Source organism: Apodemus sylvaticus, chromosome 4 (assembly GCF_947179515.1).
Source record: "Apodemus sylvaticus chromosome 4, mApoSyl1.1, whole genome shotgun sequence".
Lineage (NCBI taxonomy): Eukaryota > Metazoa > Chordata > Mammalia > Rodentia > Muridae > Apodemus > Apodemus sylvaticus.
Genome location: NC_067475.1, coordinates 18455449 through 18471473, shown reverse-complemented (window position 1 = coordinate 18471473; position 16025 = coordinate 18455449). Strand labels below are relative to the sequence as shown.

The 16025-nt window shown below is 39.2% G+C and overlaps 1 pseudogene; it reads right to left on the bottom strand.

Moving 5' to 3' along the window:
• Positions 1-587: 587 nt before the first annotated feature.
• The window catches only part of LOC127682491 (guanylate-binding protein 1-like), a 51012-nt pseudogene continuing 35574 nt past the window's right edge, over positions 588-16025 (bottom strand).

Here is a 16025-nt window from a genome sequence, read left to right as displayed (position 1 = left end):
ATGGCACCATCACATGCTATATCCTTACCTGGCAAAATAAAGCCTAGAGTTGGTGATTGGGCAGTGAAGAAAAAGCAGAGTTGAAAAGTTTGGGGGAGAAAGAAGAGAAAGGAGAGAGAGGACAGTAGAGGATAGAAGGAAGGAAGATGGAGGAAGAGGAGGATGATCCAGGTTCCACATGGCTTTAATGATCCACAGGTAGCTAAGAATATCATAAAAGGATAGGATAATTGGGATAACTTGTCTACTCTATGTAGGCAACTTGTATCATTATCAATTGGCTCTGAAATTATTGTGTGGACATCTTGTAAATTGAGAATGTATTGATATATAAATCTGACTATAAACTTCTGGAGCTTTGAGTTTACTAGGATACTGGGATTTGGGACTGCAGACCATACAGGCTGGAAGGCTGCGAAGATATGGGTGACTCTGAGGCATGAAAACCAAGAAGGAAAGACCACTGACTAGGGCTGGCCTAAAGGCTGTGAGACAGGGGCAGAGTAGCTGGGTATAACATGGGATGTTGCCATTTTTTAATACTTCAGACAACAATGAAGACTTCTTACTGTACTTTACTGGATGCCTCATCCTACTATATATGAGCTAAGAATCTGCATCCCTATATTACACACCACAGGAAGTACTTCAGTGAGTATATTTCCAGCAGTCTCAAGGATATTCTGAATTGAACTGTGTTTGATGGCTTTCATCTCTTCTCTTAGGTTTCTTTCTCTTCTTAAATTGTCCTATTTCTCCTCAGTTCCTTCAAGAAGTAGTTCTTTAAGAGCCTTACAAAAACAGACAGTACATTTTTCAGAATGTACATTACTAATCTTTCATAATAACAGCTTCAGCAGCTGAGCATATGTTTCCATCATCTTATAAAACAGAATTTGACAAGTTCATCCAAACTTCAAACTTTTCACTTGAAGAGTGAGAGTAGTTATGGCTGATCCACCTCAATCCTGGAGAAATATTTGTTTACAATTCTCTCCTTGGGATGAAGGAGACTTGGGGCTATGAAAACTCTGAGAACTATGGAGTAAAGTATAATATCTAGGAGGGGAAAGTGAGTGTTTAACTCACATCGTTTCAGCTTTATTGAGCTGAGTCAATACCATCTGTCTAACAAATGATGATAACTAACTGTTGCCCTTCAGAGTAGAGATGTCAAGCTCTGGGATGGGAGAAAGACTGCATTTGTATTGTACTCTAGCTCAGTAGAATGCAGCAACCAGCTCTGGAAACAGACACTTCATGAATCAGAACTTTAGATTCATATCCTGACTAATGTGATCATTTCAAACTGATATCCTTCACTGTTGTGCTAAGGATTCCTGAGTGGTGGGCTGAGGTGTTTTTAGGTGACATAAAATAAGGCTGCTCTGAAGCAAGAGAGAATGGCACCTGGGGAATGTTTCTTTCACTCCAACATTGGTTACTAACACTAGGTGGGTCTTTATCATTAACGACTTCTCCAGGATTTAGGTGAATCTGAGGTTTTCAGGTTCATATGTAATTGGGTTTCTCTCTGGGAACATGATTTCCTTGACAAAGTCACACTGTTTCTCCTAGGGGAGCTCTGGTTTGTAATGTTTCAATCCCATCAAGATTCACCTTGAGCTTGTAGTCCAGAACCCTCTTCTGATCTCTCAGAAAGTTCTCCCTTTCCATCTCCATCTTCTTCTGTAGCTGACCCATGTTTTCTGAGAAACTTCTCATTTGAGCCTCAATCTCTAGCTCTTGCTTCTTCTTTTGCTGCATCAATAACTCCAATTCCTTCTCAGCTGACTCCTTCTTGGCCACCTCATCTGTACCACAAGGGTATTAGAAAGAAAGAAAGGTCAATCTGAACTGAGATCTACCCCTTTTTACCACAGAGATCAGGCTGACTTCCACATGAAAACTCACTGAACTTATCTATCACCATGCAATGATGCCCTATGTGATGGAGATGCACTGACTGGCTATGCATTCAACACCAGCCCAAATCATAGTTTGCAGATTTAGAAGAGGATGCAGGAGGGAGGTCCTTGTCTGGGAGATCTTCCTATCCATCAATCATAGGGATCTACAAGAAGTCTTGGAGAGCTGAGTGAATCTCTGTACCTGCCGTGGCTTTCTGTCCATCGCTGAGAGTTTTATTTATCTGACTATAAGATGGACTCCTTCACAGTGATCTGTGACTTCATGAATTTCTGGAAAACCTCACTTGCCTGGGTACAAAAAGGAATAAAAAAACCTTAAACAATAAGGGTGAAGTTTCCTGAGGGAAGAGTTATCATACTCTTATTAAAATGCTGTCTGCAGCATTTTAATCCTGCTGTTGTTCACCTGTGAGTACTTTAATTCTGTGGTTGTAAAAAAGCCTTTCTTTGCTAAGATTAAAAAACAAAACCTTCGGTAAAAGCCTTCTGCTAGCTCTCTAGCCTCATGTTTCCACAGATGCATAAGATCTAGGTAGGCTTAGAAAATAGACTAGAAGTTTTAGACCTTATTCAGTTTAGGGTTTACATCCATCCCCTCCTTGTAATGACACCCTTGCCAGCCTGCATGTAATATGCACACATTTTCCTCTTCAAACATTGCAACTAGCATGTCAGACCCTCTTGTTGTGCTACTGAATAGACTACACATACACTCCTCTCTGAATGATAATGTAAGTGTCTTACCCCTATGTCAAACATGTTAGGACAGGTCTAATCAACTGTATCATCTATGTATGCATCCAATAGAATATAAAGGACAATCTGGACTCAAGTTGCTATTAGTGCATGCACAGTCTTATCTGGCAAACTTTGTACTTTAACTGAAAATTTATGGGGAACACCCACACTTAGCATCTTATGCCAATGCACAATTGAACATGATTAAAATCAGATGAGTTGTGTGTGAGAAGGGGCATGTGCATTATAGCAATTGAATGCATGACTTAATCTTTCCTTCAGAGTGGAGAGCCACTCAAATTATGGCCATAGTCACTGCCTCTGCCTTCTTTTAGATCCATTCAGTATGACCCAGGGTGGGACTTGTGTCATTTGAACAGCCTCACTTATATGGTCACTATGGATATGGCCTGTATACTCCTCTCTCATCTCTATGATTGATTCACTCTGAATGAAACTGCCCTGCTTCTTTGGCAAGTCTGTGTAGAGCTTCTCTGTTCATAGCATCCCTCAACTGCACCATGGAGATATTGGTAAGATGTAATTTATCCTGACACTGAGTTTTAAACTGATACTCCAATGAGGAAAATAACACTAACTCAATTTAGGAAATGAGCTCTCAATGTGTTAACATCATCATCACCGCAACCACCACCACCACCACCACCACCACCACCACCACCACAATCATCTCCAAGGATGCCTCAACCTCTTTAAGATAAATAAATACCTCATATTTAATAGCACACTCTATTTGTTCATGATATTTAAAAGCATAAGATTCATGACAATAGAATTTTTCCTGTAATATGATGTATACTCTGATTAAAATTAACAGATTATTCAATAAATCAACATTATCTTTCACTTGGAATTATGTTATAAATCTCACCTCAAGAGGAAACAAATATTTAGAAGTTATTTTATATTATGTAGTATTTTGTGTATCTGAAGACTAGAATGGTTGTGATACTTCACTCTGATTTTTCTCCATAAAGCCTGTGTGCTCTTAGAAACCAAGAGCAGCTGTTGCAGCTCTAGCTGTGCTGTAACTGCAGAAGCATACCTGCCTTCATCTCTCACTTTTACTCCCTTCCTGGGCACTTGCTCATAGTCCTGCTCATCCTTCTCCATGGCATCTAGGTAGAGACTATGACCTCCAGGAACAGAGAAAGCTCCACATGAGATGCTCTCCCTCAGGGACTCTGAGAGCTTGTCCAGATGAACCTGGCAGTGTCTGAGAGATGCTGCTTCATTCTGTCGTAAGAAATCTTCCTTTTTTCCTCTAGGCTGACCTGCTGGGTAAGTAAAGAAAGACAAATCAAGTAGTCTGTTAGAAGAAAAGGGCTACTGTCGTTATTCTGGACAGAGCAATGTGACAGTCACAAAGTGGATGGGGCCAGGATAAATGTCGAATTGACTTATCTCTCATATATTCACTAAGAGTGACTTCTGCAAACATTTCTAATTTTCTTGGCCTCAAGCTCAATAGATATGTGAGTGAGGAGAGAGGGCATAAAAGCTGTGTTTCTCTTCAACTACTAGGATGAAGGGATTTTCACAAATCAATAATGAATGAACAGTTCAACCAGGAGGGGGACACACATCTTCCTCAGGAGAATATTGTTTGGTGTGTTTCAAAATATTTGTTCTGAAAAACTACTGTCATTTCTAATTAGGTTTGTTATGAACAGATTAGTGTGTGCTTCATAGATTCCAAGAAAGAGAATGAAGACTACAAAATTAAAGGATGAAGACTCTAAGTATCATTTCTACAGTATGAAACAATACATTCATGTCACTTGTAAGATGTTGATAGAAAGGCTGAGGATAGAAAGATTAAGAGGAAGCCACGAGAGTTTCTTTATTTCATATGTTTGTGCCATAATGTCCCATAAATTGGTGGTTCTCAACCTTCCTAATGCTATGACTCTTTAATAAACTTCCTCATATTGTGATAATCCCAACTGTAAAATTATTTCTGTTGCTACTTGAAAAAATAATTTTGCTATTGTTGTAGTAATGGAAATATCTGATAATGCAGCATATCTGAAATGCACTCCCTGTGAAGTTTCATTTTTTTCATCAAAGGTATCATAGTGCACAGATTGAGAACCATGGTCAAATGAAAGACAGCCATTGTCTTATACACTCTGGCTATCTTGAAGTCATCGAGCTTATGTAATTACACTGGTCCTTGAAATTATGTTTTCTATAGTTGAGAGTAGAGAAAGAAAACCAGAGTGTCCCGACCCACAGGACAGTCAACAGGATTCCTGGGGCTACCTAAGAAGAAGGCAAAGGGGCAAAGACATAAAGAGACTGACAGCAAGTCTAATCCCGATCAAGCTGTCAAATTTTTATTTTACACAAGTCAATATAAAGGGAATATAAAGGGAAGCTTACAAGGTTTGGGAGGGGTAAAGGGGGAACAATCTCGGGGCTGGCATCATTTCTTAGAAACAGTTTCTCATAATTTCTGAGTAAGGCTAGTTATTGCTGCTGGAATTTTGGCATGATAAAGGGGGTCATGAGGAGGTGAAGTGGAAAGGGGTTGCTATAGTAACCTATCCACAGATGAACTTCAAGAGGAGGGGACTTGGGGATTTATGTAGGAATGGTTCCTGGCATGGAGATCTAAGTGAGGATGACTCCTGGTATCAAGGTCTCCTGTCATTGAGATCCAGGTGGGGATGGCTGCTGGTATAGAGAGCTCTTGGCACTGAGATCTAAGTGAGGATGGCTCCTGGCATCTCTCCCTTCTCTGTATAGTAGAGAGCAGAGGTCAGACAGCCATTCATGGAAAGCAGATAAGGCACCAAAATAATGGGGTAGCGCCTGTCTTAGGAATCGACCCAGTCATCCATCATCCCGTTCCCACGGGAACATCTCTGCCAGCCTCCAGAAACTCCTATCTTAGGTGGGAGTGGCCCTGGGAAAGTGCCCGTCATTGGCTAACTGCGCATCGATCCATTCTTATCTCCTTGTACCAAGCTTAACTCCAAATGGATCAAGGACCTCCACATAAAACCTGACACACTGAAACTAATTGAAAAAATAACTGGGGAAGACCCTGGAGGACATGGGCACAGGGGAAAAGTTCCTGCATAGAGCACCAATAGCTTATGCTCTAAGATCAAGAATTGACAAATGGGATTTTTAGTGGGAGCTGGCTGTACAGGCAGTGTAGTGACTGATGGCTTAGCTGGTTGCTGGAGGGGAAATACAGAAGGTAGGGAGGTGCCTTTTAAGAGAAGGAGCATGGGTGGTGTCCAAATTCCTTTAGAAGGAACAGGACGAGGTACCAACACAGAATTAGGTCCCATTGGGACTGGCTAGGCATGATATAAAGGCTCTTTAAGGAGCTTAATAGAGAAAATAATACCTGCATCAAAGCCAAGTACCTAGAGGCAAAGAACCCATTCATAGCCTATTTGCCAATGTAGATTGGGAGATTTTGCATGGGTGGTGAATATAATTTGTAAAGATGTGAACCATCCCTTTGTAGATGGATTAGAGGCTTTGCAGGGCTCATCATCTGTTTGAAAACTAGCTGGGGGTGTAAAATTGTGTTTTACTTGGATGAAATCCCATGAGGAGAAGTCCAGAGGCTATCCCAAGGGTCCCAAACAAGCAAACTAAATCCTGTGACTGTCTTAAAGAAAATAAATGGCAGGCCACATTCTAGCTGGTCTACACTTGAAATCTGTAAAATTTAAATATATGGCCTTTTGACACCCTGAAGGGGGGCAATCAGCAGTAGCCAATATCTCCCCTTTGATCTGTTTATAATTTGTCCAATTTAAATTTAAATATATGGCCTTTTGACACCCTGAAGGGGGGCAATCAGCAGTAGCCAATATCTCCCCTTTGATCTGTTTATAATTTGTCCAATTTTAGCTAAATAAAATCACCATGCAAAGAAGGATGTTGAGTCTGTAGATATCTGTGGTGTCAGCATTAGTAGGAGGCATCCAAAAGTGTTGAGGACTGTGGCCATTTTCAATGATTATAATCAGCATCATTCTTTGTCTCAGCATTAGCATACTCTGGCAGCTAGCATGTTCCTTTGGCATCCTACAGAAAAAAAAAGCATGCCCTCTTCTCTACACTCAGAGAGTTCCCTGGCATTAAAATTTAAAAATTTTTGTGGTATATAGAGATGTGATTCTCCCCTCTTTTATTTATAAAAATATTGTTGTAAAGTTCTATGGTTCTGTTCCACAATATCTTGTATTTGAGAATTATGAGGTATCTCAGTAATATGACTAATAATAAATTGTTAATAAACCATCTCAAATGACTGACTATAATAATCAATTATAATATTTGTCTTAATCTGATTTGGAACATTCAGTATAAAAAAATAACATATGTAATAACTAATTTTATTTGTAGTTGCTTCTCCTGTAAAACAGTTGTAACTAGAAAGCTTGAAAAGCTGTTAATAATCATATGCATATTTTTAATGAACTTTTTAAATTGTATTTGTATAAATAATTGTAAAAGTTAAGAATTAGTAGAATTTAGAAAAGAAACAATTTTAAGCAACTGTAAGCCAAGATATATATATTATATAAAATCAACATATAAATCAAAAGTTGATTTTTAACACTTTAAAAAGAGCAGCTACAGCACCCATTTCAATTATCTATGCTGAAGCAAGGGGAAACCCAAAAGAACAAAAATGTGATCTAATTATATGAGCTTTACTCCCACAGTAGATGCATTTTTATAGGATGCATGTATAAATCTATAAAAATATAAAAACATGTAAGGAGGCAAATTTTTAATAATTTATCTTTTAATAAATTATCTTATTATTTAATAATAATTTAGATAATTTTTAATCTTTTCTAAAAAAGGCTTGCCATGTAATAGATTAACTATCATTAATAATTAATTTGATTGCTGTTTGAAATAAGGAACAAACATTTCATCAGGCTCTTAAAACATTCCTTTTTTAAAAATGTTTTTATGATTTTATTTTGCAACACTTTATTATTACACCAAATCTTCATTTGAGGATGTCAAAACCTTATTTGGAGAGATTTTACATTAATGTTCTCTTTGTTAAGGAATGGAAGTGAACATATATCATAAACTGTTAACAAATACTTACGGTAGCTTTCTCCAAGTTATGTCTCTCAATATTTATTTTGCATTTACCTTGAGAACATCAGAGGCTTAAATCTTATGGCAAACTTAAAGAAGTATCTGAGCCAAATAATTTATCTTAACATTTTTTTTTGAAAATAGTTTTCTAAAAAGTTTTATAAGCCATTGTTAAGAGCAAGCCATTTCTTTTTTTTATTCAATATATTTTTTATTTACATTTCAAATGATTTCCCCTTTTCTAGCCCCCCACTCCCCAAAAGTCCCATAAGCCACTTATCTCCCCCTGTCCTCCCACCCACCCCTTCCCACTTCTAAGTTCTGGTTTTGCTCTATACTGCTTCACTGAGTCTTTCCAGAACAAGGGGCCACTCCTCCTTTCTTCTTGTACCTCATTTGATGTAGGGATTATGTTTTGGGTATTCCAGTTATCTAGGTTAGTATCCACTTATTAGTGAGTGCATACCATGATTCACCTTTTGAGTCTGGGTTACCTCACTTAGTATGATATTCTCTAGCTCCATCCATTTGCCTAAGAATTTCATGAATTCATTGTTTCTAATGGCTGAATAGTACTCCATTGTGTATATATACCACATTTTTTGCATCCACTATTCTGTTGAGGGATACCTGGGTTCTTTCCAGCTTCTGGCAATTATACATAGGGCTGCTATGAACATAGTAGAGCATGTATCCTTATTACATGGAGGGGAATCCTCTGGGTATATGCCCAGGAGTGGTATAGCAGGATCTTCTGGAAGTGAGGTGCCCAGTTTTCTGAGGAACCACCAGACTGATTTCCAGAGTGGTTGTACGAATTTGCAACCCCATCAGCAGTGGAGGAGTGTTCCTCTTTCTCCACATCCTCACCAACACCTTCTGTCTCCTGAATTTTTAATCTTAGCCATTCTGACTGGTGTAAGGTGAAATCTCAGTGTTGTTTTTTTGATTTGCTTTTCCCTAATGATTAATGAAGTTGAGAATTTTTTTAAATGCTTCTCTGCCATCAGAAGTTCTTCAGGTGAAAATTCTTGGTTTAACTCTGTACCCTATTTTTTAATAGGGTTATTTGGTTTTCTGGAGTCTAACTTCTTGAGTTCTTTTTATATATTGGATATTAGCCCTCTATCTTATGTAGGGTTGGTGAAGAACTTTTCCCAATTTGTTGGTTGCCGATTTGTCCTCTTGATGGTGTCCTTTGCCTTACAGAAACTTTGTAATTTTATGAGGTCCCATTTGTTAATTCTTGATCTTAGAGCATACGCTATTGGTGTTCTGTTCAGAAACTTTCCCCTTGTACCGATGTCCTCAAGGGTCTTCCCCAGTTTCTTTTCTATTAGCTTCAGAGGGTCTGGCTTTAGGTGAAGGTCCTTGATCCATTTGGAGTTGAGCTTAGTACAAGGAGACAAGGATGGATTAATTCCCATTCTTCTGCATGCTGACCTCCAGTTGAACCAGCACCATTTGTTGAAAAGACTATCTTTTTTCCATTGGATGTTTTCAGCCCCTTTGTCGAGGATCAAGTGGCCATAGGTGTGTGGGTTCATTTCTGGATCGTCAATCCTGCTCCATTGATCCTCCTGCCTGTCACTGTACTAATACCATGCAGTTTTTAACACTATTGCTCTGTAGTATTGCTTGAGGTCAGGGATAATGATTCCCCCAGATTTTCTTTTGTTGCTGAGAATAGTTTTAGCTATCCTGGACTTTTTGTTATTCCAGATGAATTTGAGAATTGCTCTTTCTAACTCTGTGAAGAATTGAATTGGGATTTTGATGGGTATTGCATTGAATCTGTATATTGCTTTTGGCAAAATGGCCATTTTAACTATATTGATTCTGCCGATCCATGAACATGGGAGGTTTTCCCATTTTTTGAAGTCTTCTTCCATTTCCTCCTTCAGAATCTTGAAGTTCTTGTCATACAGATTTTTCACATGTTTGGTAAGAGTCACCCCAAGATACTTTATACTGTTTGTGGCTATTGTGAAGGGTGTCATTTCCCTAATTTCTTTCTCAGCCTGCTTATTCTTTGAGTATACGAAGGCCACTGATGTGCTTGAGTTGATTTTATAACTTGCCACTTTGCTGAAGTTGTTTATCAATGCAATCCACTACAAAAACAACCTCAAAGAAAAAAACCACATGGTCATTTCAATGGATGCTGAAAAAGCATTTGACAAAATTCAGCATCCTTTCATGCTTAAAGTCTTGGAAAGAACAGGAATTCAAGGCCCATACCTAAACATAGTAAAAGCAGTATACAGCAAACCGGTAGCCAGCATCAAACTAAATGGAGAGAAACTTGAAGCAATCCCACCGAAATCAGGGACCAGACAAGGCTGCCCCCTTTCTCCTTATCTTTTCAATATTGTACTTGAGGTACTAGCTCGGGCAATTCGACAACATAAGGAGGTCAAAGGGATACAAATTGGAAAGGAAGAAGTCAAACTATCATTATTTGCAGATGGCATGATAGTCTACCTAAGTGACCAAAAAAACTCCACTAGAGAACTCCTACAGCTGATAAACAACTTCAGCAAAGTGGCAGGTTATAAAATCAACTCAAGAAAACCAGTGGCCTTCCTATACTCAAAGGATATGCAGGCTGAGAAAGAAATTAGGGAAATGACCCCCTTCACAATAGCCACAAACAGTATAAAGTATCTTGGGGTGACTCTTGTCAAACATGTGAAAGAAATTCTGGGGGAATCAGTATCCCTGACCTCAAACCTCTGGATTGAAGATCCAGAAATGAATCCACACACCTATGGCCACTTGATCCTTGACAAAGAGGCTGAAAACATCCAATGGAAAAAAAGATAGCCTTTTCAAAAATTGGTGCTGGTTCAACTGGAGGTCAGCATGCAGAATAATGCGAATTGATCCATTCTTGTCTCCTTGTACTAAGCTCAAATCCAAATGGATCAAGGACCTCCACATAAAGCCAGACACTCTGAAGCTAATAGAAAAGAAACTGGGGAAGACCCTTGAAGACATCAGTACAGGGAGAAAGTTTCTGAACAGAACACCAATAGCGTATGCTCTAAGATCAAGAATTGACAAATGGGACCTCATAAAATTACAAAGTTTCTGTAAGGCAAAGGACACCATCAAGAGGACAAATCAGCAACCAACAAATTGGGAAAAGATCTTCACCAATCCTACATCAGATAGAGGGCTAATATCTAATATATATAAAGAACTCAAGAAGTTAGACTTCAGAAAACCAAACAGCCCTATTAAAAATGGGGTACAGAGTTAAACAAAGAATTCTCACCTGAAGAACTTCGGATGGCAGAGAAGCATCTTAAAAGATGCTCAACTTCATTAGTCATTAGGGAAATGCAAATCAAAACAACCCTGAGATTTCACCTTACACCAGTCAGAATGGCTAAGATTAAAAATTCAGGAGACAGCAGGTGTTGGAGAGGATGTGGAGAAAGAGGAACACTCCTCCACTGCTGGTGGGGTTGCAAATTGGTACAACCACTCTGGAAATCAGTCTGGCGGTTCCTCAGAAAACTGGGCACCTCACTTCCAGAAGATGCTGCTATACCACTCCTGGGCATATACCCAGAGGATTCCCCACCATGTAATAAGGACACATGCTCTACTATGTTCATAGCAGCCCTATTTATAATTGCCAGATGCTGGAAAGAACCCAGGTATCCCTCAACAGAAGAGTGGATGCAAAAATGTGGTATATCTACTCAATGGAGTACTATTCAGCCATTAGAAACAATGAATTCATGAAATTCTTAGGCAAATGGATGGAGCTAGAGAACATCATACTAACTGAGGTAACCCTGACTCAAAAGGTGAATCATAGTATGCACTCACTAATAAGTGGATATTAACCTAGAAAACTGGAATACCCAAAACATAATCCCTACATCAAATGAGGTACAAGAAGAAAGGAAGAGTGGCCCCTTGTTCTGCAAAGACTCAGTGAAGCAGTATTCAGCAAAACCAGAATGGGGAAGTGGGAAGGGGTGGGTGGGAGGACAGGGGGAGAGAATGGGGCTTGCTGGACTTTCGGGGAGTAGGGGGCTAGAAAAGGGGAAATCATTTGAAAAGTAAATAAAAATATATCGAATAAAAAAAAAGAGTAGTCTAGGTAGGAATAACTGATACAGTGATACGGTTTTAGACTTGGTGAATTGAAGTAGCAGGATTTCTGTTGAATGGTGCATTTTGGACCTGTGAAGTTCATATTTGCCTCAAATGTTAAGACTCTCCACTGCTTTCTAACTTGTGTAGCATTACCTCTATTTCTAAGCATAAACATGAATGCATAAATTCAAAAACTAAATCGATCTAAACCATTTTCTCAAGTCTTGCTGATTCAGTGTTTCCAGAACTCCCACAAGTCTTCTGTGTACACACTAGGGAATATATATATAATAACCCAAAGAAAATGCACCACTGACTTTTTATAACTATCCCACCCTGGCTTTGGTCTTATGCACAAGTCCCCGAGAGGATCTATGTATCACATGTCCAACTTCTCAACACAAGTTTCACTGTCCATACACTTGGCTTTCTGCATTGTCCCTTTCCCAAGAGGAATTTCCTAACTGGTATCCTTTGTAATCTGTATGGGCAAGACATAAGTCTCCTACTGGTTCCTATTTAATTTCTTCCCCATTACATTTTCTCTAAACAGCAAGGAGAAACCAGACTTTACCTTCACTTAAGCTCATCTAAAATTCAAGTTCATCCTTTGCAAATGTCTCTCCTACATGAATGTCAAATCAACTCAGCCAAGTATTCTACCACTGCACGAAAAAAGTTCTTTGCCAGTTCTAGTCACCTGCTCCTCACTATCTCCTGGGCCTTAATAAAAGTCTCTTTTTCCTTCCTTTTCAAATCTCCATTTAATCAGTGATAATGTACACATTCCTTAGAATAGGCACGTTCTGTGATATACTCCTTACTTCTTTTTTTTTATTCGATATAATTTATTTACATTTAAAATGATTTCCCTTTTCTAGCCCCCCCCCCACTCCCCGAAAGTCCCGTAAGCCCCCTTCTCTTCCCCTGTCCTCCCACCCACCCCTTCCCACTTCCCCGTTCAGGTTTTGCCGAATACTGTTTCACTGAGTCTTTCCAGAACCAGGGGCCACTCCTCCTTTCTTCTTGTACCTCATTTGATGTGTGGATTATGTTTTGGGTATTCCAGTTTTCTAGGTTAATATCCACTTATTAGTGAGGGCATACCATGATTCACCTTTTGAGTCTGGGTTACCTCACTTAGTATGATATTCTCTAGCTCCATCCATTTGCCTAAGAATTTCATGAATTCATTGTTTCTAATGGCTGAATAGTACTCCATTGTGTAGATATACCACATTTTTTTGCATCCACTCTTCTGTTGAGGGATACCTGGGTTCTTTCCAGCATCTGGCAATTATAAATAGGGCTGCTATGAACATAGTAGAACATGTATCCTTATTACATGGTGGGGAGTCTTCTGGGTATATGCCCAGGAGTGGTATAGCAGGATCTTTTGGAAGTGAGGTGCCCAGTTTTCAGAGGAACCGCCAGACTGATTTCCAGAGTGGTTGTACCAATTTGCAACCCCACCAGCAGTGGAGGAGTTTTCCTCTTTCTCCACACCCTCTCCAACACCTGCAGTGTCCTGAATTTTTAATCTTAGCCATTCTGACTGGGGTAAGATGAAATCTTAGGGTTGTTTTGATTTGCATTTCCCTAATGACTAATGAAGTTGAGCATCTTTTAAGATGCTTCTCTGCCATCCGAAGTTCTTCAGGTGAGAATTCTTTGTTTAACTCTGTACCCCATTTTTAATAGGGTTGTTTGGTTTTCTGGAGTCTAACTTCTTGAGTTCTTTATATATATTGGATATTAGCCCTCTATCTGATGTAGGATTGGTGAAGATCTTTTCCCAATTTGCTGGTTGCCGATCTGTCCTCTTGATGGTGTTCTTTGCCTTACAGAAACTCTGTAACCTTATGAGGTCCCATTTGTCAATTCTTGCTCTTAGAGCATACGCTATTGGTGTTCTGTTCAGAAACTTTCTCCCTGTACCGATGTCCTCAAGGGTCTTCCCCAGTTTCTTTTCTATTAGCTTCAGAGTGTCTGGCTTTATGTGGAGGTCCTTGATCCATTTGGATTTGAGCTTAGTACAAGGAGACAAGGATGGATCAATTCGCATTCTTCTGCATGCTGACCTCCAGTTGAACCAGCACCATTTGTTGAAAAGGCTATCTTTTTTCCATTGGATGTTTTCAGCCTCTTTGTCGAGGATCAAGTGGCCATAGGTGTGTGGGTTCATTTCTGGATCTTCAATCCTGTTCCATTGATCCTCCTGCCTGTCACTGTACCAATACCATGCAGTTTTTAACACTATTGCTCTGTAGTATTGCTTGAGGTCAGGGATACTGATTCCCCCAGATTTTCTTTTGTTGCTGAGAATAGTTTTAGCTATCCTGGGTTTTTTGTTGTTCCAGATGAATTTGATAATTGCTCTTTCTAACTCTGTGAAGAATTGAGTTGGGATTTTGATGGGTATTGCATTGAATCTGTATAGTGCTTTAGGCAAAATGGCCATTTTAACTATATTGATTCTACCGATCCATGAGCATGGGAGGTTTTCCCATTTTTTGAGGTCTTCTTCCATTTCCTTCTTCAGAGTCTTGAAGTTCTTGTCATACAGATCTTTCACATGTTTGGTAAGAGTCACCCCAAGATACTTTATACTGTTTGTGGCTATTGTGAAGGGGGTCATTTCCCTAATTTCTTTCTCAGCCTGCTTATCCTTTGAGTATAGGAAGGCCACCGATTTGCTTGAGTTGATTTTATAACCTGCCACTTTGCTGAAGTTGTTTATCAGCTGTAGGAGCTCTCTAGTGGAGTTCTTTGGGTCACTTAGGTAGACGATCAGGTTGTCTGCAAATAATGATAGTTTGACTTCTTCCTTTCCAATTTGTATGCCTTTGACCTCCTTATGTTGTCGAATTGCCCGAGCTAGTACCTCAAGTACAATATTGAAAAGATAAGGAGAAAGGGGGCAGCCTTGTCTGGTCCCTGATTTCAGTGGGATTGCTTCAAGTTTCTCTCTGTTTACTTTGATGCTGGCTACCGGTTTGCTGTATATTGCTTTTTCTATGTTTAGGTATGGGCCTTGAATTCCTGTTCTCTCCAAGACTTTAAGCATGAAAGGATGCTGAATATTGTCAAATGCTTTTTCAGCATCCAATGAAATGACCATGTGGTTTTGTTCTTTGAGTTTGTTTATGTAGTGGATTGTATTGATGGATTTCCGTATATTGAACCAACCCTGCATTCCCGGGATAAAGCCTACTTGATCATGGTGGATGATCGTTTTGATGTGTTCTTGGATTCGGTTGGCAAGAATTTTATTGAGTATTTTTGCATCGATGTTCATAAGGGAAATTGGTCTGAAGTTCTCTTTCTTTGTTGGATCTTTTTGTGGCTTTGGTATCAGCGTAATTGTGGCTTCGTAGAAGGAATTGGGTAGTGTTCCTTCTGTTTCTATTTTGTGGAATAGTTTGAAGAGTATTGGTGTTAACTCTTCTTTGAAGGTCTGGTAGAATTCTGCACTGAAAGCATCTGGTCCTGTGCTTTTTTTGGTTGGAAGACTTTCTATGACTCCTTCTATTTCTTTAGGCTTTATGGGACTGTTTAGATGGTCTAGTTGGTCCTGATTTAATTTTGGTATTTGGTATCTGTCAAGGAAATTGTCCATTTCCTCCAGATTCTCCAGTTGTGTTGAGTACAGGCTCTTGTAGTAGGATCTGATGATTTTTTGGATTTCCTCAGTTTCCGTTGTTATATCTCCCTTTTCATTTCTAAGTTTGTTAATTTGGATACTTTCTCTGTGCCCTTTGGTCAGTCTGGCTAAGGGTTTATCTATCTTGTTGATTTTCTCAAAGAACCAGCTCCTGGTTTTGTTGATTTTTTGTATGGTTCTCTTTGTTTCTACTTGATTGATTTCGGCCCTGAGTTTGATGATTTCCTGCCTTCTACTCCTCCTGGGCGAAATAGCTTCTTTTTGTTCTAGTGCTTTCAGGTGTGTCATTAAGCTGGTAATGTATGCTCTCTCCATTTTCTTTTTGGAGGTACTCAGGGCTATGAGTTTTCCTCTTAGCATTGCTTTCACGGTGTCCCATAGACTTGGGTATGTTGTGTTTTCATTTTCATTGTGTTCTAAAAAGTCTTTAATTTCTTTCTTTATTTCTTCCTTGACCAAGG